Below are 24885 nucleotides of genomic sequence, written 5' to 3'. Positions count from 1 at the left end.
TAGGTTTGGGAAGAAGGATTTGAATTCATGTCTTTTATGACTGCAGGTTTATTCCCACAGCCACTGTACCATATTGCTTCTCATTGAAGAATAAGGTAGGCCATTCAAGGAAAAGGGCAAGAAATAAAAACACAGCTCAAGAGTTTCACTGGAGTTCATGAAATATTCCTTCCCTCCAAGAGTTATCATGGTCAGAGAATTCATCACTTGGTGACTCACTCCTTAGTTGGAGAAAGACCAAGGGCAGTAGTCACAGTCATTTCCATACTCATTGGAGTAAGATTTTATAAAGAGTGGTTTTTTTTAAAAAATACATATCAAAAAGAGAAAATTGTGGAAAGAAGACCTTTTTACAGTTTTTTCTTTTACAATTTAGGACACAAATAAACAAAAACACTTTATTTGGGTTACATTTACAAGTCAAACCAGAAAGAGGTATCCATTGATCCATAGAAAAGGAAGTCTCTTTAAGACAAGTGGACTTTTGAATATGAGTCATCTCCAACAAATATTCATAGCATCCAGTAAAAATTGGCATCCTGCTAAGGTTCACAAATGGTCTGTCACTGGCCTTGGACCAGTTAGTTGAGTTTGAAGAGAGAGACTAGAGACTTCCTGATCTACCAGTCTTTAGCTACCACTGGGAGTCTAAAAGAAGGTATCTGTCCCTTGGACGTCCTTGTGCATGATCTGGGGTGAAAGAATGCAAAATACAGAAGTTTTATGTGACTTTTTAATGCTGAAATGGGGACCATGCTAAGGTATTTCTCAGGAAAAAAGAAGAATGGAAAAAAATAACAACCCAAGAAGAGATGACATTATCTATCTACCTCAGGGAAGAAATCTCCAAACTGAGGTAGCAGATAAACATAAAAATAATAAAAAAGAGGAAACATTGACATGAAACACCTACTATGTGCCAGTGCCAGGCAATAGTATCTACTGGTAGGTAGGCACTATTATTCTCACCTTTTTATAACTGAATAAACTGAGACAGACAGGTTAAATGATTTGCCCAGGGTCATACTTCTAGGAAATGTCCGAGATGAATCTGAATTCAGGTCTTTCGGACTCTAGGTCCTTTTTCTATTATGATTATTATTTATATTATAATTATATACCTAATAACGATAGGCAATGTGTAATGTGCATTATAGAATAATAATAATATAATTATTGAAAAAATCTCATATGCATCTAGGGCTTATCAAATGGTTTGAATGTATTCATTTATTTGATTTGCACAACATCTAGCAAGGTAGGTGTAATAACACAGCCAGAACCACCTTAGTGAGCTGCAGGAAGGGAAGGGGGCAGGAAGAGGACACAAGAGACTCTTGAATGGGAGAGAATGGCTAAAACTTGAGTGTCTTGAGAGTAGTGATTATATTTTTGTCTTTTGTTGTATCTCTAGCACTTAAAACAGTTCCTTATAGATAGTAGATGTTTGATGAATGCATATTGACTGACTGACACTTGATAGGGTCAGTATGAGTGGAAGAAATAATGATGATGATGATGATGATGATGATGATGATGATGATGATAAATGATAAGCTAAGAATTTTACAAATATCATTCCTTTTTATTCTTACAACAATCTTGGGATGTAGCTTCCCCCCTTTTACAGTCAAGGAAACTGAGGTTACAGAAGTTAAATGCTTTACCTAAGACCACATAAGTGGTGGCTGAGACCAGAGCTGAACTCCAGTCCCAGAAAGCTATTCACTGTACAACCTAACTGCCAATCTCAATTTAATTGAATAAACATTTATTAAGTCTCACCCTGCATTTCACATGTAATAAGGCTAAAAAGTCATTCCCAGACAGATGGAAGGCATTTTCTTGAAGGAGGGGGCTGCAGGGATACAAAGGAGGCAGGGAAGAAGGTTGATTTGCCACCCCCCCCCATGGCTCTGCCAATGGTCAGGTTGAGCAGCCAGTTTCAAGTCTTAGCACTGAAGCCTGGACAGGGGGAAGAAGAAAGAATCATGGGAGACAAAAGAAAATGGAACTCATGTCTATGCCCACTGTCCTATTGACAACCAGTGAGACCATAAACAAAACGGATTCCACCTCTGCTTACTGTGAAACAGGGTGATGGCTTTCTGTCCCCCACAGTCATTGTTGAAACAGGAGCCTTGTGCTCAGCCATAATGCTCAGAAAGGAATTCAACTGAGAATCCACTGGTTAAGGTCTGGAGTAAGAAGGAAGCCAAATAAATTAATGGATGAAATAGATTTACAGATTATGGATTAAATTACTATTGTAAGAAATTATTCTTGCTCAGTAGATGCTAGGTGAATAGTAGCTTGACAAGGTAAATAGAGTACTGAACTTGGAGTCAGGAAGACTTCAATTCAGTCTGATTCAAACACTTCCTTGCTGGATAAATCATTTTACTTCTCTCACTTTAAGTTTTTTTAACCTGTAAAAATGAAGTTATAAATTGTCTGGAAGAGAGAGGACTCTGGAATCAGAAGCCCTCAAATCCCAACTCTGATTTTTTACTTTTGTGTAACCTTGAATAAGCCAATTAAATGCTTTGGGCTTGTTTTTTAATCTGTAAAATAAAAGAGGTTTTAGGTGGTTTTTGAAGTCCTTTCCCATTATAGATATATTAGCCTATAACTTTAGCATGTAGGATTCAGATAAGGCAAGGCATATAATCTCAGAGGTCTAAAAAAGGTGGACTGGACTCAGTTCTAATGGCTTCTGAGAACAGATTGTTCCATTTTTCAGCATAGCATTTCCACCTTAGAGACCAACAAACATTACAAATCAGGGCTTAATTTATTATTTGTTGATTGTCTAGAATTAAGAAAGTGGTGGCAAGATCGTTAATAATGTAGACTAAACTGAAAACTGTGTTTTTGGATAGCCCACTATTGAACTTTCACTAATACTTCCTCCCCTGGATAAATCTTGGTTGTTACTGTTAAACGGTTTTATTTCTGTAAGATATATATATGTGTTGATGTGTATGACTGTGTATATTGTTTTGTGAGCTTGTGTGTACAAATGTAATTATAAAAAGACAGCTGGTTCAAATGCCATGTGAATATTGGTAATTTGATATATTCATTTCTAAAGGAAGGTTGCATCTTCTGCCTTGGAGGGAAGCAGGAGGAGGAAGGTGCATGCAGGCACTGCCAGCAGGCTAGAGGGGGAAGGAAAGGTAGGCAGGATAGGGGACCATTCAACTATTCATCTTCCAGCATCCAACCTCCTCCAACCTTCAACCAAGAGAGACAATGGCCTAGAATTATCTCTGTTCTGGGGCAGCTAGGTGGCGTAGTGGATAAGAGCACCGGCCCTGGAGTCAAGAGTACCTGAGTTCAAATCCCGTCTCAGAAACTTAATAATTACCTAGCCGTGTGGCAAGTCACTTAACCCCATTGCCTTGCAAAACAAACAAACAAACTAAAAAAAAAAGAATTATCTCTGTCCACTAAACCACAAATATCTGTAGTTCAGAGACATGATAGGTTCAGAATTAAAGGATTTTTCCCTGATCACTCTCAAGATACAAAACTCAACTTACACTTTTCTGATAAGCTCCCTCCATCAAATGCTAGTTATGCAAAGGTCTATCACAAGTCGATAATAATTTTGTTGTTGGTTGTTTGGGTTGTGACAGACTCTTCAACGTCATTGGGAACTTTCTTGCAAACAATACTAGAAAGTTTTATCTTCTACAGATAATTTTATAGATGAGAAAACTGAGCCAGACAGGCCTAAGTGACTTGCCCAAGGTCACACAGCTGCTAAGTGTCTGAGGGCCCATTTGAACTAAGGGAGATAAATCTTGATTCCAAATCTGGTCATCTATCCACTGTGCCACCAGGCTGCCAATAATCATATTGTTTTATATTGATAGTATCTTATTAAAGTTGAAAACAACCAAATAAAAAAAATCAAGCAAGTTATACAGATTAGAATAAACCCAGGAATAAACAAGTGTGATTTTTCATCTAGAACAAAATGAAAATTTCAACACAAGCTGGAAAGGAGAATAATTTCACTAAAGGGAGATGTCTCATTCTGAGAGGCCTCTAGTCTCCAGTGTTGCAAGTAATTGAAGTCAAGGTATATGTTGGGGTGCCCCAAATGACTGAAGTTCCCAGGACCCTGGTAACCACTCATAAATTTTTGCTTGCTACTTGAAATCCTTCTTTCAATTGTTCTCTAACAGTCTCCCTTTCTCAGATGTGTGAGGGCAGACTCAGAATTGTCTCAACCATTTCAGAAGTCCCATCTCCTCATACTCAACACAGGGTAATCCCTCTAGGAAAAAATAGCTGGTCTTGAATTTCTACATTGCAAAAAGGCTGCAGTGATGATGTTTCTAGATTTGGTCCTTGAGGTGACACTTCAGTGATCCTACCATGGTTACAATTTGTTATCTCTTACAAATGACTACCTTATAAGGCGTTAATCTAACAGTTGAGAAATCTTGAGGACAGTAGCAATTAAAAAATAAAAATAAAAAAACAATTAAAGTAGGCATGTATTTCTTCTGTGTGTCACATAGTATAGCCTCACCATTGAGAAAAACTCTGGCTATCGGTGCATCTGGGCTGGAGAGCTGGCCTTGGGTATCGCTAATTGGATATACACTGCACGTGAGATCTGAAGCATTTGAAGGAAGCTCTTCCCTTCAACACTGAGATTGGGCAGACTTCCATCAACTGAATGAAGTAATTGAACCCTGACTATATTAAATCCAGACACATCCAAGACCGAGCGCCAGCTATTCATGACTGGCAAGGGGGCTGGATGAGAGGTCTGGACTATGTCACTTTCTGCCTTCTGGCAACTACTTCTCTGAACTGGAGGTGAAGTGACCTGAAATAATAATGCCATTGGCCTTTGCCTTTATTTCGGCGGTAATTGGCACTTTGTGTATGTGCTGGTGGGTATGTGAACATTGTTGCTTTTACTGATTGCCCGCCATTCTCAAAGTTTGAACCAAAGGTGTCAGGCACCCCGGGGGCTGCCCGCTCTCCCTGGTCCCCACCAGCAGTGCTCTTAGTGTAATTCCAGATGGTGGTGAGGAGGTGATGAAGTCTATCCGACCCTCCTCACTCATCGGGGCCCCAGGGGACAGATTGCTAGGAATGGGGCCACCCCATCTACCGGAGTGATTTTTTCTATTGCCGTCTTCAGGCTTACAAATGTTCATGATTCTTGGGGGCAGACGGGACTGGTCATGATATATACATGCTGTTATTTGTCATCTGGCACCAAATTCACAACTTGGGAGGAAAACTGATCAGATTTATGAGTCTTTCTTAAAACATGGCTTCCCTGTGGATATCAAGCCTTAAATCAAATGACAACCTCTTGCCACTCCTTGGAAAGCCCCAGAGACTCACTCCTGAGTTTCACTTTCACCTTGACCCTGATTACCCTTGGGTCTTTCAGAAGCTGCCAGCCATAGATCCCAAATAATACTAGACACATCAGCTTTCTTATTTGGAGTCTGCCCTTGTGATATTCACTTGGATTCATTCTATGGTTGGATTCCAGATATATGATAATGTCCACTTATATTAGAATATGATTGCACAGGTATAAAGTCACATATCCAGATATGCTAGGATCCATGAAAAAATACAGAAATAGGTGCAAAAGTTTATCTGCTGATTTATAGTCCAAAGAATATTTTTTGAAAAGTTTGGTGAAATATACAAATAAATTTTGCTAATTGCTACAGTGTTAAAAATAAGGTAGATAGTGTTCATTTCTCAGCTTTCTCACATACTTCCTGTGTGATTTAGGAAAAATCATTTTAGTCACTCTGAGTCTCAGTTTCCTCATCTGTAAAATGATGTTATTAGACTATGTAGCATCTGAGGTTCATTTCAGTTCTAAAACGATGGTCCAATAATGATAAAAGTAAAATCTAAAAACCAAGAAACATGTGTCACCATTAATTATCTGTATGACCTTGAATGAGTTAATCAATATTGCCGGGTCTCAGTTTTCCCACCTATAAAATCAATGAATTATAGAATTTAGAGTAATGGAAGCAACCATTTAGATAAAACTAGTTAACAGAATAACTAGACTGCTGGACTTGGAGGCAGGAAGACCTGAGTTCAAATTCTCCCTCAGATACTTTGTAACTTTGTGACACTGGGCAAGTTGATTAACTTCTGTATGCCTCAGTTTCTTCACCTGTAAAAGGGAATAATTATAGTATCTAGGCCCAGGGTTGTAGTGAGGATATAACAAGATATTGGCAAAATGCTTCACAAACTTTAAAGAACTTTTGAAATATTATTTCTGTTATTCCTCCTCATTATTGCATCTTTGATTCCCTAGTGTCCTCTAAGTATCAATTCACTTCAGGGGTCACTTCCTCCAGAAAGCCAGCCCTCATCTCTGTAATGATTAGTGTTCTCCCTACCCCAAGAATGTTTATAGGATTCCTATTAACTGTTTATATGCATGTTGAGAGGCTTGATACAGTGGGTGAAGAGCCAGCTCAGAACCAAGAAGGCTTTCATTAAAGACCTACCTCTGTCATGAGCTGGCTGTTTGACCCTGGATAAATCACTTACCCTCTCAGTGATCTAAGCAATTATCTAACCTCTGTATCAGGTACAGAGAAGTCATTTAGCTGCTTCAGCAGGGGGAATTTCCTCACCTGGAAGTTTCCTAGACCCATTAAATGATAGATCCAGGCTTTATGCCTATCTAACATGATTCCTGAACCCCCTCAGTAGATTATAAGTCCCTTAGGTGAGGGGATTCTTTTGGTTTGGGCTTTTTTGCCTAATGAACCATTGTTCTTAGTAGGTACTTTAAAAATGCTTGCTTAATTCAATTGAAACTTGGAGACAGCTCGACTCAATTTCCACCAAATCATAATTCTCTGCCACATCTTCACTAAAGCCTTATACAAACTCAATTGGTAGAATACAAATTTCCTGCAATAAGGCCCTATACAAGCTTAATTGGTAGAGTACAAACTCCCTTATAAAAACTCAACTGGTAGAGTACAAATTCCCTAGAAAAAATTAGGAAGAAGTAACTAACAGCTTGTCAAGGAAATTCTTGGATCAGTGCTTCCTAGTAGGGAGCTTTCCTTTAGTTTGGAACTAAAACCAGTTCTTGTGGAATTTCAATATGGGTCCCATTTGTGCACCTAAGCAGGAAGATCATCTGATTCCCAAGATCACTTTCTATTTTGGTAACCCTTAGACTGTTCATTCTCATTCAGCCCCAGATAAAAATTTCAAAATTGTGGAAAATACAGCAATTATTTTAAATTTTGGTTTTCAACCCCATCACCAATAAACTTTGGGATACCAAGTAATTTTGAATTTAAGGGGGAACTTGGGGATTTGGTTGATTCAAAGGATAATATTAAAAGTCATGAGAGGCACAGGAGCTGGTTGAGGAAACAATGAGAATTAGATTTAAGCTCTGCCTCTGACCCATACTTCTGTGTGACTCTGGGCTAAATTATTAGATTCTCAGTGCTTTGGGTAGCTCTCTAAGATTTCAAGTTACCAAGATGCATGGGGGAGTGAGTTTCCTCATCCTGGAGTCTGTTATTTTTCTAAAATCACAGGTCCAGTTTCTTTGCTTATTCTTGATCACAGCAGTGTTGCCTAGTGGCTAGAGAACTGTCCTTGGAATGAAAAAGAGAAGTTCAAGGCACTGAACCTGGGCAAGTCATTTAATCCCTTAGAGACCCAAAGCAATTGTCTAATGCTCTACCTTTCAGAAATGTTGTAGACCTGCATTGCTGGAGGGCATCCCTTACAGGAAATTCCCAACACCCATTAAATCACAGATGCTATTAGAAAAATAGATGAGTAGAAAATAAAGGTCAAAAGTCATGATGCAATGTGTTGGGGCAGAGCATGTACTAGTCTTGAAATCAGGAAGGTCTTGGTTCAAATCCTGCTTCTGATACTTAGGAATTGTGTATTCATAGGCAAGTTGTTATGTTGTCAGCCCTCAGTTTTCTGTTCTGTAAACAGAGGTTTGGGGTTCAAGAACTGCTTAAGGTCTCTTCAACTCTATTTGTTCTGCTTCTCTGTTGCTTTTTGCCTTTATTATTAGCTTATTAATCAACCAAATCTCCAAGTCCAGATTCAAAATTCACTTCAAAATCACCTGGCATCCTAATGTTTATTGATGCTGGAACTAATCTAAGCCTTAGAGGACATCACGGAATCAAAGATGCAAAAGTGAGGAAGAATAACAGAAATAACATTTCAAAAATTCTTTAATGCAAATCATTTTGTAAATGTTGTAAATATCTCATTCTATCTAAATACAACATAATTTTGAAATCTTTAACTGAATCTTTGGATCCTCACATAGAGGCAAATAGGGTTTGGCCTGATCATAGATGAAGTACGGAGAAAGCCGGGTAAGCCGAGAAGGCAAAGTAACAAATTGCATGTGATGGCAAACAAGCTAGAAGAGTAAGAAGGGAAAAAATGAATTTAATCAGTATGAGATTCAGTATCAGGCTAAGAACTTTTACAAATATTGTTTCATTTGGTTCGCACAACAATCCTGAGAGGTAAGTGTTATTGTTATGCCCATTTTACAGATGGAGAAACTGAGGCAAACAGACTTACCCAGGATCACCCAATTGGTAAATGTCTGAGTTGGGATTTGAATTTGGATCTTACTAACTTCAGCACCATCATTGTCTCTACTGAGTCACCTCTATGAGGGGGGAAGAATGGATTGGGAAAGGAATGATGATGAGAGTGAGATGGAGAAGATAATTTATGGAAAACCTTGAATCTTACATTCAGAAGGATGAGTCTGAAGTCCTTCTCTTTGTGACTGGCATCAGTGCAGAATTCCATGAAAATAACAGCAGTAAGTTGCTGTGTGGGCATAAGCATATCATAGAAAGAGAAGGGAACCTCCAGGATCATCAAGTTCAGGCCCTTTCATTTTGCATATGAGAAAATGGAGGGGAAGGGAGGTGAGTTGATCAAGATCACACAGAAATACTAGAAGATCCAGATTTGAGCCCCCTCTCTTCTGACCCTGAAGCCAAAGCTCTTTCTGCCAGATCACAATACCCAAATGAGACATCTAGAAATAAGAATGAGGAAGAAAGGATCCATTTTATTTTTGCATTTTTAAACCCTACTTGTTCTAATAAGTAAAGGTTACTCTGAGGGAAAGTAGGAGCCACCTTGCTGCTCAGGCAACATTAACTTCAGTTGCTTTTATGATAGACATGGACATCCCACAACTGTGTCCCCTGATACTTCTAGACAAACCCAGAATCTTCTGGGCTTGACTTAACTAATCAGATAAAAAGAATATTTTTCAAACAACCCCAGAAACAAATGTGTGTGTGTGTGGGGTGATGCTTCCCCCCCCTTTTGTTTGTTTCTTTGTTTTATCTTGATGTTCCCCAATGAAGAATTTTGTGGAAAAAATAAGGGTCATAAAGAATTCCTACATGTACTTGGAAAATTATAATGCATCAATCAACCTTCTCCAAAACCTTACAAACGAATCTAGCAGGGAAACCATGAGTATATTTGTTCTTGTTTTACATAGGGAGGATTTAAGGTGTGATCAAGATGAGAATATTCAGTCAATATCTTTGGAACCATCTTAGGAAGACACATTATTATCCCCAAATGATACTCTGTTTAGCTGTTGTGAGGAGCCAACATGTCTTGATGTTACTCAGCCAGGACCTGAGTTGATGACAATCCTCCAAAGGGCTTTTGAGATTTAATACTCAGAACATTACTGATCATTTTGGGGAATTCCAGAATTGATACCACAGGTAACATTGTGACATTTTACAGAGATTTTTCACTGATCTGGTTATTGGATAAGCATTATATGTTACGCAAAATGGTCTTTGGGCCTCTTTCCTAACTTTCCCTCTGACTACCTCTGCTCCTAAAGAGGAAACTTTTGAGGAGACTTTCAAAAACCTGGAATTTGGGTGAAAAAAAACATATGACCACAAGTAAAAGACCTAATAGGTTTGGGAGTTATGAAGGGGAAAAAGTGACATAGAAGAGGAACATCATAGATCTGAAGCAGAAATGGATCAACTGCAAAAGTTTGGTCTCTATTGTACACCCCTAAAAAATAAAAAATGAAAAAAGAGGAAAACCTATAATCTATGCATAATTCAGGAATATCAGGAATTCTGAAAAGGTTAAAAAAATCTAAATTCACCAAAAGACTACACCCATACTGAATTCTACTTACAGAAAGAGAGGGCAATTGAGAAGAATTCATATTTAAAATGATTCTTATTTGTTTTGGTTTACTGTTTCACTTTTTAACTGACTGCTTGAATATCTTAAGGGCACACAGCCAGGATGGAAATATGAATGCAAAAATGAGGATTTGATTATCAAGCAACACTGAAGACCAAGTTGGACCCATAGATTTGACGTAACCAACATTTTTTAAATGTCCAATATGTCACAGTAATTACCCTAGGAACAAAAAATGTCCTCAGCCTTTAAAGAGTTCACATTCTACTATTCACCATCTTCCAAGAAATAGCAGAGCTGGGTTGTCCCACCTGAAATGGTTAGAGGGAGTAAATCTGAGTATGTTCAGATTTTTCTAGTGTAGTTTTAAATTTTGATTTCAACAGATACAGCTTACTAGAAATAGTACCCGAGGGTTGCATTGCTCTGATTTCTTGTTCCGTCATACCATCTAGAATTCAAAAGTACCAATGAATTCTCAATCCTGAAACCAAGAACTCAATTCTATGAATTAATTGAGCTTTTCAGCAAGCAATTTAAAAAAAGTCTTCACTGTGTTTTATATAAGGTACTATATTAGGAAAAATTCTCAATTTAAGTTTTGAATTCCAAATTCTATCCTTTTTTCCATCTCCTCACCCCCCATTCCCCATCTCTGAAATGGTAACCAATCAGATTCATGTTTTACATGTCCAGTCATGTAAAACATTTCCAAATTAATCATTTTTTACAAGAAGATTAGCATAAAAGAAGTTAAAATAAAATACTGCAGTTTTTATTCAAATAATATCAGTTCTCTGGAAGCTGATAGTATGCTTCATCATAGTCTTTCAGAATTGCCTTAGATCACTGAATTACTGATAATAACTTAATCACAGCTCTTCATTAAAAAATATTGCAGTTACTACATATAGCATTCTTCTGGTTCTGTTCACTTCACTTTGTATCAATTCATGTAAGTCTTTCCAAGTTTTTCTGAAATCATCCTGCTTTTCATTTCTTATGGTACGATCATATTTCATTGCAATCATATACCACTGCTTGTTTAGCCATTCTCCAATTGTTAGGCATCTCTTCAACTTCCATTTCTTAGCTACCACAAAAGAGCTAGTATAAATATTTTTATACGAATTTTTGTACATATAGGTTCTTTTTCTTTCTTTTTTTATATCTTTGGAATATGAACCTAGTAGTAGTATTGCTAGAAGAAAGAGCATGCACAGTTTTATAGCCTTTTGGAAAGCCCACATATTATGGACCTGCAATCTCAATAATGTATTATTTTCAATGACACAGATTACAACTTATCTGTTTGAGGAGTCTAAACTTGGACAGTGAGCTGTAATAACTGACAGGGGGCAGTTCTGCTGTTCACTACCCAGTTCTGGGTCAAAGATCCAAAGTTGACTGAGTAGGTGCTCACCTAGGGGGTCCTTCCTAATTGAGGATCCGCTGCACACTAGCCTGGAGATCAAATAAGAAACAAATTCAAAAGCAAGCAGCATTTGTCCCAAGAGGAGAACCAAGTCTTAGGTCGAGCTTTCAACTCAGTCTGAAGCCTTCAGGGAAATAACCAGGAATACTGGAAGAAAGGAGGACCTACAGTACTGTCATCTAGCTGATAAAAGCCAAATTCAACAGCAGCCTTCTGGAATTCCAAATGGGCAAGTCTACTGGGTATTGCTCAAACCCAAAACCAGGTCAGAAACTTTGTAGAGCTCAAACCAAGAGAACAGAAACCACTCCTCATACTGAATTGGACACTGGAAGCATTGACAACTTTTTGGTCTCCAGCTGGAGCTGTCTCTGAGATCCTAGAGCAACACAACACTTAATCACCTAAGAAAGCAACAGTGGGACCAGCCCAGACATTTTCTTTTCAAGTAGCTAGAGACCTACCCTAACACCAAAACTGAAATTAGGAGGTAGATTGGAAGAACGGGGAAAAAAATAAAAATGCCACCATAAAAAGTTACTATGATGACAGGGATGATCAAGATACAAATTCATAAGAAGAAAATTAAAATGTTCATAAAGAATAAATATACAGAGGGCAGCTAGGTGGCGCAGTGGATAGAGCACCAGCCCTGGAGTCAGGAGGACCTGAGTTCAAATCCAACCTCAGACACTTAATAATTACCTAGCTGTGTGGCCTTGGGCAAGTCACTTAACCCCATTGCCTTGCAAAAAAAACTAAGAAAGCCTAAGAAAAGAATAAATATATGCATATATTTGTATTTATATGTATTATATGCACATATGTATAGATACATAGGCATATTTAGTTGGAACATAAATTTTAATAAAATCATAGAAGAGACTAAATAAGTCTTTAAAAATAATTAATTTTGTAAATATGAAATAGAAATTCTAGAGGAAAACTGGAAGATATAATATAGATAAAAATGGTTTACATTTATATAGGGCTTTAAGGTTTGCAAAACACTTTAAAATATTATAGAATTTGATCTTCAAAAAAAATCCCAAATCCTAGAGGTAGGTGTTATTATATTAGTTAAATTTTGTGATAGGAAATGCAATGAGGAAAAATTAGTTATGGGAAAAAACTGGAAAAAACTTGATAGAAGAGTTATAAAATATGACTCAAAGGAAAAAAAGTCCCTGAAAATTAGATTGGACCAAAGAGAAACTAATAATTCCATGAGGCAACAAAATATATTTAAACAGTTGAAATAGAAAAAAATAGAAGAGGGGTAAGGGGATATAGGGACAAGGACTTATTAAGCACCTACTGTATTTCAGGCAATATTCTAAGTGCTTTACATTTGAATATATATATATATACATACATACATACATACATACACATATATACATATATGGTATCTCATGACCAAAAAGAAGTGGTCTAGAAAATAGATACAAAAAAGAAAAATTAAAATCACCGGATTATATGAAAATCAAAATACTCCTCCCCCTAAAATGCCTAGACTTTCTTTTTCAAGAAAATATTTTAAAAATTGCATTGTTCTGATGTGCAATGGTAATGGTTTTTTCTTTTCTTATTTTGTATTTAAATTTAAATTTAAAAATAAGAAGTATTAAAGCTAAAATAATTCAAAAATAATTGCTCAGATCTCTTAGAACCAGAGAATAATAGAGAAATAGAAAGAACCCCTTCCAGTCATTTCCAAAAACAAAAGTAAAAATTCTCCAGAATATTGTTATCCAAATTCATAAACCTCAAGTCAATTAAAAATACTGCAAGCAGTCAGAAAGAGAGAATTCAAGTACTGAAGAGTCACAATTAGGGTCATATATGGTTTATCAGCCATCATTGTTTGAAGATGTTGTGCCTCTGAAGCTGAGATGCAACAAAGGATGGATCTATTCTCTGCAATTTGTTTTAATTTTAGTCTAACAATGGACACCAAGAAAGCCCAGGTGCTCCATCAGCCAGCACCACACCATCAATTTAGGGAAGCATCATACTGTGGACAAGTTCCCTTACTTTGGCTGTGTGCTTTCCTTTCTAAGGAGATACAAAGAATTGGAAACTGAAGGAATTTCCATCAGTTGGGGAATGATAATAAATAATGAGACAATATGATGGAATACTATTATACCATAAGAAATGATGAAGAGGATAGTTCTAGCAAAATTTGGGAGGATTTATATGAATTCATCCAGGAGGAAGTGAACAGAACTAGGAGAGTGGACTATATAGTGAAAACAATATTATAAAAGACAAATTTGGAAGTTATAGGAACTATGATGAAGGCAATGACCAATCCCAATTGTAAGGGATTCATGATGAAATACGCTACCTTACTCTTTATAGAGAGGTGCTGGTCTCAGACTGAAGATTAATATATAAACACCCTCATTCACATGCATGCACACATACATTGCATGTACAGGTATAAATACAATCAAAAGAATAGTTTTTTTTTGAAATCCCAAATTCCTATTCCTATGTAGCAAGCCATCAAATTCCAGTCCCTAAATGGCTATGATTCCTAAAGTCACACTCAGTAGTTACACAAACTTTTATTGTCACTCAGGAAGCCAAAACCCAAGGATTGGTCATACAATTCTGGTTTTGGGAAAAATTTTATACCATTTAGGGAGTATCTCAAGACAACATGTCCACTAAGCAATCTTTTCTAGGTGCTTGGACCAATATGGAGAAGAAAACGAATTTGTCCACCGTGACAAAATTGAAAAGTGGAAGGAGTGAATGAATGAAGATTGTGTTTCCAAATCCAGAGCCCTAGAATTAGCTACTGGGCAGGACTAAAACATGCACATGATTAAGTTAATAAAAGGGGATTGGGTTATCTTTCCAGGCAATCTTTATTTTACTTAATCCATCTGGAAACCAGTATTTTGCTCATTTCATTGTAGGAAACTGATATTTTGCCTGGGTTTCAGAGCAATGCTTTCCCTCTTTCCTTACTTTTGTGGATTTGTCCCATGGTTTCTTTCTCTAAGATTTTGTGGGCATTTTCTTATTGATTTTACACAAGCCTGGAGGAAAGAAGGGGGTAGTGACTTTTTCATGAGACCTTTATTAAATGTATATTTTTTTAAAATGCTGAGCTAAGGATTTAGTACATAGAAATGGCAATAAAGAAATTTTGCTTCTCATAAACTCTGGAAAGGACCTCAGAGATCACCTTGATTACTCAGTGCCTCTATTGAAATTCCCTTTAAAATGACTGATCATCCAAACTCTGCTTAAAAATTTCTAATAAGGGACTTATAGTGAGAACACTATCTCCTGTGGCAGTGTGTTTCACTGAGAACTAGTATGGTCTTAGTGAAAAGATTGCTTCTTTTGGAGTCAGGATAATGATAGTTGAATGCCTGCTTATATTACTTACTACTTGTATGACCATAGGTTGGTCCCTTTACTATTCAATAGATGATCCAAAGGTCAAATAAGAGCAAAAGCCTTTCCTTTCTCTCTCTCTCTCTCTCTCTCTCTCTCTCTCTCTCTCTCTCTCTCTCTCTCTCTCTCTCTCTGTCTGTCTTCATTGCCCAATTTCCACACACTGGGTGGTACCTTTTGGCTGTGTCCTCCCTTAGACCATCTATGAAGGAGGTAACCCATGACCACTTCTCTATTCCAACTCTTAGGTCCACTAACCCCTTTCCTATAGTTATGAATGGGAAACATGATCAGTCATAGCACTTGGTAAGCCAGGAGTCACCAATTATAAATCTTTCAACACAAAAGTAGACCATCAGGTCTTAACAACTGCCTTTTCTATTCCCTCTGATTAATCTACCCTACCATTATAACCTCTGGACTTCTGGACATTGTCATCTGACACTGGGTTTTCCTTCTGCCCCACAGTGGATCCCTTGCATATCTATTGTCTACCCTAATTAGAATGTGATTCTTTTAGGGATCTATTCGTAACTTAATATAACGCTTCAAATACAGTAAGTATTTAATAAATATCTTTTAATTCATTCATTCGTTTGTTCTCTAAGTTTTCTCATCTTAATTTAATCAGCCAGTTGATCATAAAGCATTTATTCAGTGCCTACCGTATGCCAGACACTTGTCTAGGCTCTGTAGATACAAAGAAAGGCAAAAAACAATCCCTACCCTCTAGGATCTCATAATCGAATGTATAATACAGCATGTAAACAACTATATCCAAACATGTATTGGATGTAATGGTAGAGCGAAACACTTCCATCATGCATTTAGAGTTCTTCTCATAGAAGAGAGCAATTTAACTTTTACTTTTAAACCCTCCACTAGAAGGGGTTCCTTCTGATGGCTTCTGGATGACTCTCCTTTCAGAAAATGCCAACTACCATATTTGACAAACTTATATGGGATTCATAATTCCTACAGCTTCCTTCTCTTTAGGTTGTTGTATAAGTCCAATGAGAGGATTTAAGTAAAGCATTGTGTGGACTTTAAAGCTCTATTAACATCTGTTATTATTTTTACTATTATTTTTATTCATCTTGAAAACAGCTCTCTTTATTAAGAACCATTTTCTTTGTGTTGGACTTGAAATCTGATTCTATACGTTCCATTCATAGCTCCTATTTCTGTCCTTTGAAAGTAAGCAGAACAAGTCTAAATGCACTTCCATAGGACAATCTTCAAAGACTTGAAGACTGCTCTCATTTCTCTCCAATTCTTCCCCCACTCCCCAGGTTAAATACTATGAAATCAGAGCCAGCATCGTCTAAACAATCAGAATGGCAAGGCTTCTTGGATTTCCAAAATGCAAGCCCTATGAAATGCATTTTATGGCTTCCTGAATGGAAAGACAGCTTTGATGAAACACGTATTATTTTAGATATTTCGGCAAGTTCAAGTGAGAGCTTCTTGGTGAATTTCCAATCTATTCTGGAGTCTATTGGTGTCAGTAAGAATGACCCAAGTTTGCCACAGCAATAGAATTTATGCTTTGGCATGAACTATGTTTCCCATCATTCTCATTATTTTGAGCTTCTGGCATCAGAAACCTAAACCTATTACAGGAACAGAAAGCAGGAGATTTAGGAATATTTGATACCACATTCTGTGTCTTACTCTAATGACACAAAAACGGCACACCGCTACATGTTTGACTAGGAGTGTTAGGGCTTTGAATTGTCTTCTTGACTGTCATTGGAGAACAGAATCACAAAATATCAAAGTCAGAAGAGACCTCAGTATATTATTTTGTTCAGTGTCTTCATCCTTTTTTTGTGATGAATCTCTTTGTCTATCTATTGAAACCTGGTAACTTTTTCTCAAAGTCATAAGTTAAATGAATAAAATAAAATATTATAAAAGGAACAGATTATAGAAAAATATCATTTAATTTTTTAAAATTCATGTGGTGCTCAAGTAAAGAAGCTTCACAAATCAGGACTATAAAGCAATTCTCTCCATAATATTCCCAATGGAAAAAAAATGGATTGGGCACTGGACTTCGAGTCAGGAAAATTTGGATTCAAATAATAACTGTGATGTACCTCATTTTCCTCCTTTATAAAATTGGATGGCCTGTAAGGTCTCTTATCTATAAAGCTATAATCCTTTCATCATGCTAGAAGACTACAAATGGAGAGCCCACTCTCTTTCCAAATAATTTAGTCTATTTTTGGATAGTTATAATTTTGATTAAATTAATTCCTTATATTAAGTCAAAATTGCTTCCTTGTAATTTTCCTTCAGTTTCCAATTCATCACTCTGCATCTCCAATAGAATATGAATACTATCATTTTCATAGTAGAGCCCTTTACATCTTGAAGATGGCTACTGTCTTTTTTGAATCTTGTCTCCTACAGCCTAAAGATTTTCTAAAAATTGTACTCATATGATACAGATACAATGCCCTTCACACCCTGATTGCTTTTCTTTGGATATTCTCCATTTTCAATTTTAATTTTTTGGGTTTTTGCAAGGCAAATGGGGTGAAGTGGCTTTCCCAAGGCCACACAGCTAGGTAATTATTAAGTGTCTGAGGTAGAATTTGAACTCAGGGACTCCTGTCTCCAGGGCCTGTGCTCTATCCACTGCATCACCTAGCCACCCTTATTCTCCATTTTTTTAATCTGCACCCTACATACTCTCTAAACTAACTATGGCAAACTGATTATTTTTTTTTTTGGAAATTGACTATTTGTGAAGCAGCCAAACTATATGGTGATTGCTTAGATCCTTCTTCCTTACTTGAAGTCTTGTTGTGCCAGCACTATATGTGAAGTGTGACATTTAGAAAATTTCAAGATATGGTTTCTGGAATCATTTTATTAGTAATGCTAGACTTTTATTAATAAAAGAGATCAGTTACCCTCTAGAATGTCAAAGATCTTCATGACAGGGAGCTTACAACTTATATGCCCTTGGAAAAGTGGATGTTCCTAAGAGTGGCAATCAACTCTAATTGGTTCACAATTAATGTGAAAATGAATACTTTAATGATATTTGAGATCATTCGACATGACTTGGTCAAAAAGACATCAATTTTCATGTTACCATTCTGACAAAAGGGAAAATCGCTGACCCTGTCTGAGTAAACATAATGAGAAGAAACCATTTATTCACTTAAAATTAGAATTTATTTTACTGTATTTGATTATCTCTTAGTCAGGGTAAGTCTTTGTCCAAGATTTTCTCACTGGTTGATTTCTGAATTAGGAAGTAGGAAAGGGGAAAAATCTTGGTTCTAATTCAATAATTAGTGATTAATGCTAAAGAGAAATAATATTTTATTTTAGCAGTTTTCTTAGAATCATTGGACCAAATTAACTAGTCAAATGTGATGATTGTTCCCTGATGGAAAAGGGATGATATTAAAGCCTCTTGGGGTGGGATATACAGTTTGAGAGAACTGTCTAAACAACTGAAAATTTGTGTTTGGTTTTGTTTTCAGTCATTCCAATTGTGTCCAACTCTTTGTTATGCATCTGGAGTTTTATTGGCAAAGATACTGGAATGATTTGCCATTTCCTTCTCCAGCTCATTTTACAGATGAATACTTAGGCAAACAGAGTTAAGTCACTTGCCCAGGGTCATACAGTTAGATGGTGCCTGAGGCCAGATTTGAATTCAGGATGATGAGTCTTCCTGAAGCTAGACTTGGCATTCTGCTCAAGGTGTCACCTCCCTGCCTACAATTACTATTGTTGTCTGTCCTTCATTCTCAAAGGGGACTAATGACATCAGGAAAGCAATGCCTTGACTTGCAAGCGAATTGAAGTGAGGCAGTGCTGTGTAATGTCACCAAAGTAACTCTTCTCCATAGATATCAGGGTCTAGTAAAAGACATAAAAATGACTGGAGATGACCCAGGTATAGTAGGAGATCTTGACCCTTTTTTTAATGATTTTTTTATGGTTCACTTACTTCATATCTGAAAAGAGCTGTTGGATGTAGCTGTCATCCAGAAAGTTGTGCTATGTGGTAGCAATAATCCCAAACCCAAAGATGGGCTAAGGTGCAATTACAGAAAGGCTGAACAAGTGTAGTTGGTCTTCCTCAACCCTTCAATTACCATCCTTATAATTTCCAGAAACAAAATATTATACAATTGCCCTATATTTCTTTCTTCTCCTATTAGACTATAAGCATCTTGAGGGCAGGAACTGTCATTCCTTTTATACTGTATTCCCTAACACTTAGCACAGTATTTTATTCATTCATCTATTTCCTAGAACTTTCATTTTTTTTTTACTTTTCTCAAAAATGGATGCAGCAGTCTCTTCCATCTCCCAAATTCTCCATTTTCTTAGGGAAGCCCTCATAATATCTTTTATTGTTTTATTTGAAAAAAAAATTTAGATTTTTTTGCAAGGCAATGGGGTTAAAGGGGCTTGCCCAAGGCCACACAGCTAGGTAATTATTAAGTGTCTGAGTCCGAATTTGAACCCAGGTCCTCCTGAATCCAGGGTTGGTGCTCTATCCACTATGCCACCTAGCTGCCCCCATAATATCTTTTAGCTGATAAGGAACATTCTTTATAAAATGGCTTCCCAAGCCCACAACCAACTCTCCCCTCATACCTCAACCACATAAAATTTTCTTTTTGTGTGTAGCTCATTCTATGGTACTAATAACCTATTCTAAAGTAAGATTAAATAATAAGGAATTAGAATGTTATTCCTCCAAGGTAACATATTTGGATTTTTATTCCAAATAGTTGACAAAAGAAATTATAGTAGGTAAAATAATTGCATATGATCATATAAAAATAAAAAAGATTTTGCTCAACAATGAACTCTGAATCCAGACTAAAAATGAAAGAAATGAATACAATTCAATAAAAATATATTGATTGTATACTTACTATTTACAGGGTAGGACTCTAAAATTAAGGCAAACTTGACACCGTCCCTCCCCAAAAGGTACCAAGGAATTTCCATTCAGATAGAGGACAGGGGTAAAATGACTGGAACAAATATGGACACAGATAAATGAAAATGAAGTAATTCCGAAAAGTATGTGCTAACAATTGGGGAGCTCAATAGAAGGCATCATAGAAGAGAAAAAGACAAAGTTTAAGAGAAAATCTAAAATTTTAATTATTAATTATATTAATTAATATTAATATTATTATTAATAATACCTTACTACCAGTAGTAGCATTTACAAAAATAACATTTTAGAGTATCTTAGTGTTTTATATTATACAAAGTGCTTTACATGTATTATCTAATTTTTTTAGAGTTTTGTAAGGCAAATGGGGTTAAATGGCTTGCCCAAGGCTACACAGTTAGGTATTATGAAGTGTCTGAGGCTGGATTTGAACTCAGGTACTCTTAACTCCAGGGCTGATGCTCTCTATCCACTGTACCACCTAGCCAACCCCATGCTAATATTTTTAGTAGAAAACCTGATATCCAATATTTTTAAAAATGTAGAGATATAGATATAGATATACCTAGAAGAATATAAGCTCCTCCTGAGAGGTTGTAAGCTCCTTGAAGGCAAGAATAGTTTTCATTTTGTCTTTGTTTTTCCAGTGCTTGGAACAAAGTAGGTGATTTTTAATAAATTCCTTTCCATTGAATAGTTAAACAAAAGTAATCTACACATGTTAAGATCCATTGCATTTGATCAAAGTGTTAAAAGAATTACTTTCAGTGAATAGATAAGTAATAAAAGGATCCAAACAAGGAAGCACCACAAGTCATCAGTGACTTCATTGAAAGTTGTCCAAATTCTTCAATAACCAGAGAAACGCACATTTAAGCACAATTAGGATTTTTTAAAAAGAAAAAAATACTAAAAAAAAAATCCATAATATTTCTTGATTTCTTCAGGTTTCTCAGTCAGGGTCATTCTCTATCAACACAGATTAGCATATTTTCTCCAATTTATCATTTTAGAGGCTTACCTGAAACACAGAGGGGATAATTTGAGCCCAGTTTTTCCTTTCTCTGAGGCTAGCTCTTTATTCATTACAACACATTGGCTCATATGCTCCAAAAGTTGGTTTTTCAATCTGATAAAAATTAAATGATTTCAAGACTGAAAATACTTAGAAATATTATTAGTCTGCTGGTCGAGTTAAGCATTACTACAGTCTTTTTTTGAAAATGACATTTAGTGATATCTCTTGACTCAATGATTGATGCCATTATTAGAATTAAAATATAATGCTGAAATTGGGGAAAAGATCTGTAGGACAAATGAAGAAAATCAATACTTATAATAATAAAAATAATAATACCAATTTATCTAATGATTGAAGTAAAACTGAAAAATGTGATATATTAAAACAAATGCAATGCAATTGCATAGCAATAAAAGATAAACAGGAAGACTTTTATTTTTTGAAAAAAACCAAGAATTTATTAAAAGACATTACAAACCATAGGAAGGATAGGGAGAGAAAGAGAGAGAGAGAGAGAGAGAGAGAGAGAGAGAGAGAGAGAGAGAGAGAGAGAGAGAGAGAGATAAAAGACAGATATAAAAGAACAGCCAAGCAGCATTGGCTGGGAGAAGACTGCAGCCCTGCATGGGAGTCCAAGCCAGGTTTTAACGTCTTGCTTCTCATCCAGAGGGAAAAAGGCAAACACCCTTTCTCTTACTGAGAAATTAGGTAGAAGGTGAAGTTTAAGGAGATCAGGATACAAATTTTGCATTAAACGATGAATTGATGAATCAATGGTAGTTAATTTACAGTAGGTGGTAGTCAATTTACATTTCCATCCAATTTCAACAATTACTATTCTCTTCATCTTTCTCCTGCATCACAACTCCCTCAAAATTATTTGGGACCCAGAATCTTCTGGCAAAGTCCATGAAGACTTTCAAAGATATATATATATATATACATATATATATATATATATATATATATATACATATATATATATATATATATATATATTTATAGCTAATATGTGTGAAGAAAAAGCAATTCAGATAGTAATAGACAAGCTGATTATACAGGTGTAAAAAAAAAAGCAAACAACAATTTTTCTTTAGAAACCAAAGGAATAGGGGTGGCTAGGTGGTGCAGTGGAGAGAGCACTGGCCCCGGAGTCAGGAGTACCTGAGTTCAAATCCGACCTCAGACATTTAATATTTGCCTAGTTGTGTGGCCTTGGGCAAGTCACTTGACCCCATTGCCTTGCAAAAAAAGAAAACAAAGAAATATAGAATCTATAGTATTTTTTATCATTATTATGCATATTGCGTTAATAAATTGTAAAAATAGCATCTAAAGTCTATATATATGTTTAATTATGTTGTTGATGTGTTCAAATGTCTATTTTGTTGCTTTTGCCACATTTAGCACACAAAATGTATAACTTTACAAATACATTTTATTAAATGTGAGCTTTGAATTTGCAAATTGAAAATGGTAATGTATTCTGACCCATAACTAAGAAAGAATCCTCTACCCAACATCCTCAATTATGGTTGGATGAACTGCAGAGAGGATGGGACCCAGATACTAGAAACTGAGAAATCGAGCTTCATCTCTGGAATTTAAAGAACTTGCCTTAAGAACCTGCTAGAGATTCTAATTCAGAAAATCCAACAAAGATAGTGATAAAAAGAAATTCATTAAGATCTCTAAGCAAGCAAAAGATGCAATTCTAGTGTTCTTTAGAGGAGACCAGAAGGCCAAGGAAAGTCTTGGGAGGGAGGCAAACGTTCTTAATGAAATTCAAAGTCTTAATCCTGGATGTAATTTTTTTTTGTTTCTACACAATCCAGCTCAAATATAATTGGACTCCTTGACTCTAGGTGCAAATATAATCTGGAGACAAAGAAGCACTGCACTTGAAGTCTGATTTAATATGTCACTACCATTTCAGAGTTTTGTAACTTTGATAAAATTGCTGTGTCTCTTTGACCCTCAATTTTCTTATCTTTTTTGGTTGTTTTTTGCAAGGTAGTGGGGATAATGACTTGCCCAAGGTCACACAACTAGGTAATTATCAAGTATCTGATGAAATGTCGAATTTGAACTCAGGTGCTCCTGACTTCAGGGCCAGTGCTCTGTTCACTGTGTCACCTAGCTGCCCCTCAATTTTCTTATCTTTAAAATCGGAATAAATTTCACAACTTTCCTCACATGGTTTCTGTGAATAAATTTTTAGAACATGTAAAGAACTGATTTAGTACAATGTAGTGCTTAAAACCCTGGACCTACAGTCAGAAAAAACTGGGCTTGAATTCTTTCTCAGATACCAGTTGTGTGATCCTGGACAAGTCTCTTAATCTCTAAGGGGTTTCAGTTTCCCCATCTGTAAAATGATATTAAAAGAGTAAGAGAAAAAAGTGCCAAGACACTGATGACTTCTAAGGCAACTAGATGCTATGGAGAATAGACTGCTGGACCTGGATTCAGGAAGTGGAGTTCAAATCCAGCCTAATTATGTGACTGTAGGTGAGTCATTTAAATTTGTTTGCCTCAGTTTCTTCAACCATAAAATGGAAAAATAATAAAAAAATCTACTTTGCAGGTTTATAGTGAGAACCAACTACGTAATATTTGTAAAAGGGCTTAGCATAGCACATAATTGATACTGTATAAATGTTTATTTTCTTACCTTTCCTTTCCCTTTCCTTCTATTTCTTAAGTTACACACAAGGCATTGTTGGATAAAGGGAAGCTAAGAAAGTTCTTCTCCTAGCCCTCCCTATAAAGGTATAGATAACCCTAAAAAGAGATTGAACTGTGTGACCTCAGTGGTTTCTTTCAACTCTCAATTTGCTACCCTCTCATCCTATGGAAGCACAACTAGGTACAGAAGAGAAAAGAGCTGAGCTGGAGAAAAGAAGACATGACTAGAGTCAAATCCTGTTCTTGACATATACCAGCTCTGCCAGTTGCCTTGGGTAAGTCACTAAACCTGTTCGTATCCCAGCAATGTTTTAAGACTATCTGTAATTTATGGATGAGAGCCAAATACATTGATGAATGTGTTTTCCACACCACGAGTTTCCTGAATCAATGAAATCCCAGGTCTGGACCAAAAATGATCCTATGAATTGAGTCAAGTCAAAAAGCATTTCTTAAGCAACTACTATGCACCAGTGCTAAGAAACATAGAGATTACAATAAAAAGGTAAAAGGTAGTTTCTGATTTCAAAGAGCTCAGTTTCATAAGGGAGATGACATAGAAACAAATATTCACAAATAAATCACAGAATAAATCAGAGATATCAATAGAGGAAAGGCACTTTCTTAGATTTCTTGGATTTCCTGCTGATAAAAGAGGATGTGACAATAATTCATAGCTATCTATATGGAACTAGATGTTGGCCATGTTGATTGAATTGATTGGATTGAATTATTCATCAATTATAAATCATACGTCTTGATTGATTTTTCCCACTGAAACAGAGAAAGAGTTTATGTGTATAGAAACAGAAGAAAAAGAATAGAAAAAATACTTGTTGTATTTAAGCTCAGGATAAGATAAAATCAATTTCATAAGTAAAAAAAGAAAAGTGAAAGGCATTATTTGGTAAGAACTTCCTTGTTAAAGCATTAATGGTACAATGGCAGTTTCATGGGATGGGTGCTAAACTTGATAGGGCCAACTGGCTCTTTTGACTGCATAAGTCACTTGGCTACTAAGGGAGCAGAGACCATCTTTAAAGATGTAAATACCCCAGAGGAGAGGAAAAGTAGGGGCTCTGTCCATCAGTAGCATGTCTTCCCTCTGAGATGATCTCCAGTTTGTTCTGT

Source organism: Macrotis lagotis, chromosome 4 (genome assembly GCF_037893015.1).
Source record: "Macrotis lagotis isolate mMagLag1 chromosome 4, bilby.v1.9.chrom.fasta, whole genome shotgun sequence".
NCBI lineage: Eukaryota > Metazoa > Chordata > Mammalia > Peramelemorphia > Peramelidae > Macrotis > Macrotis lagotis.
Note: the sequence above shows the minus strand (reverse complement) of the source record.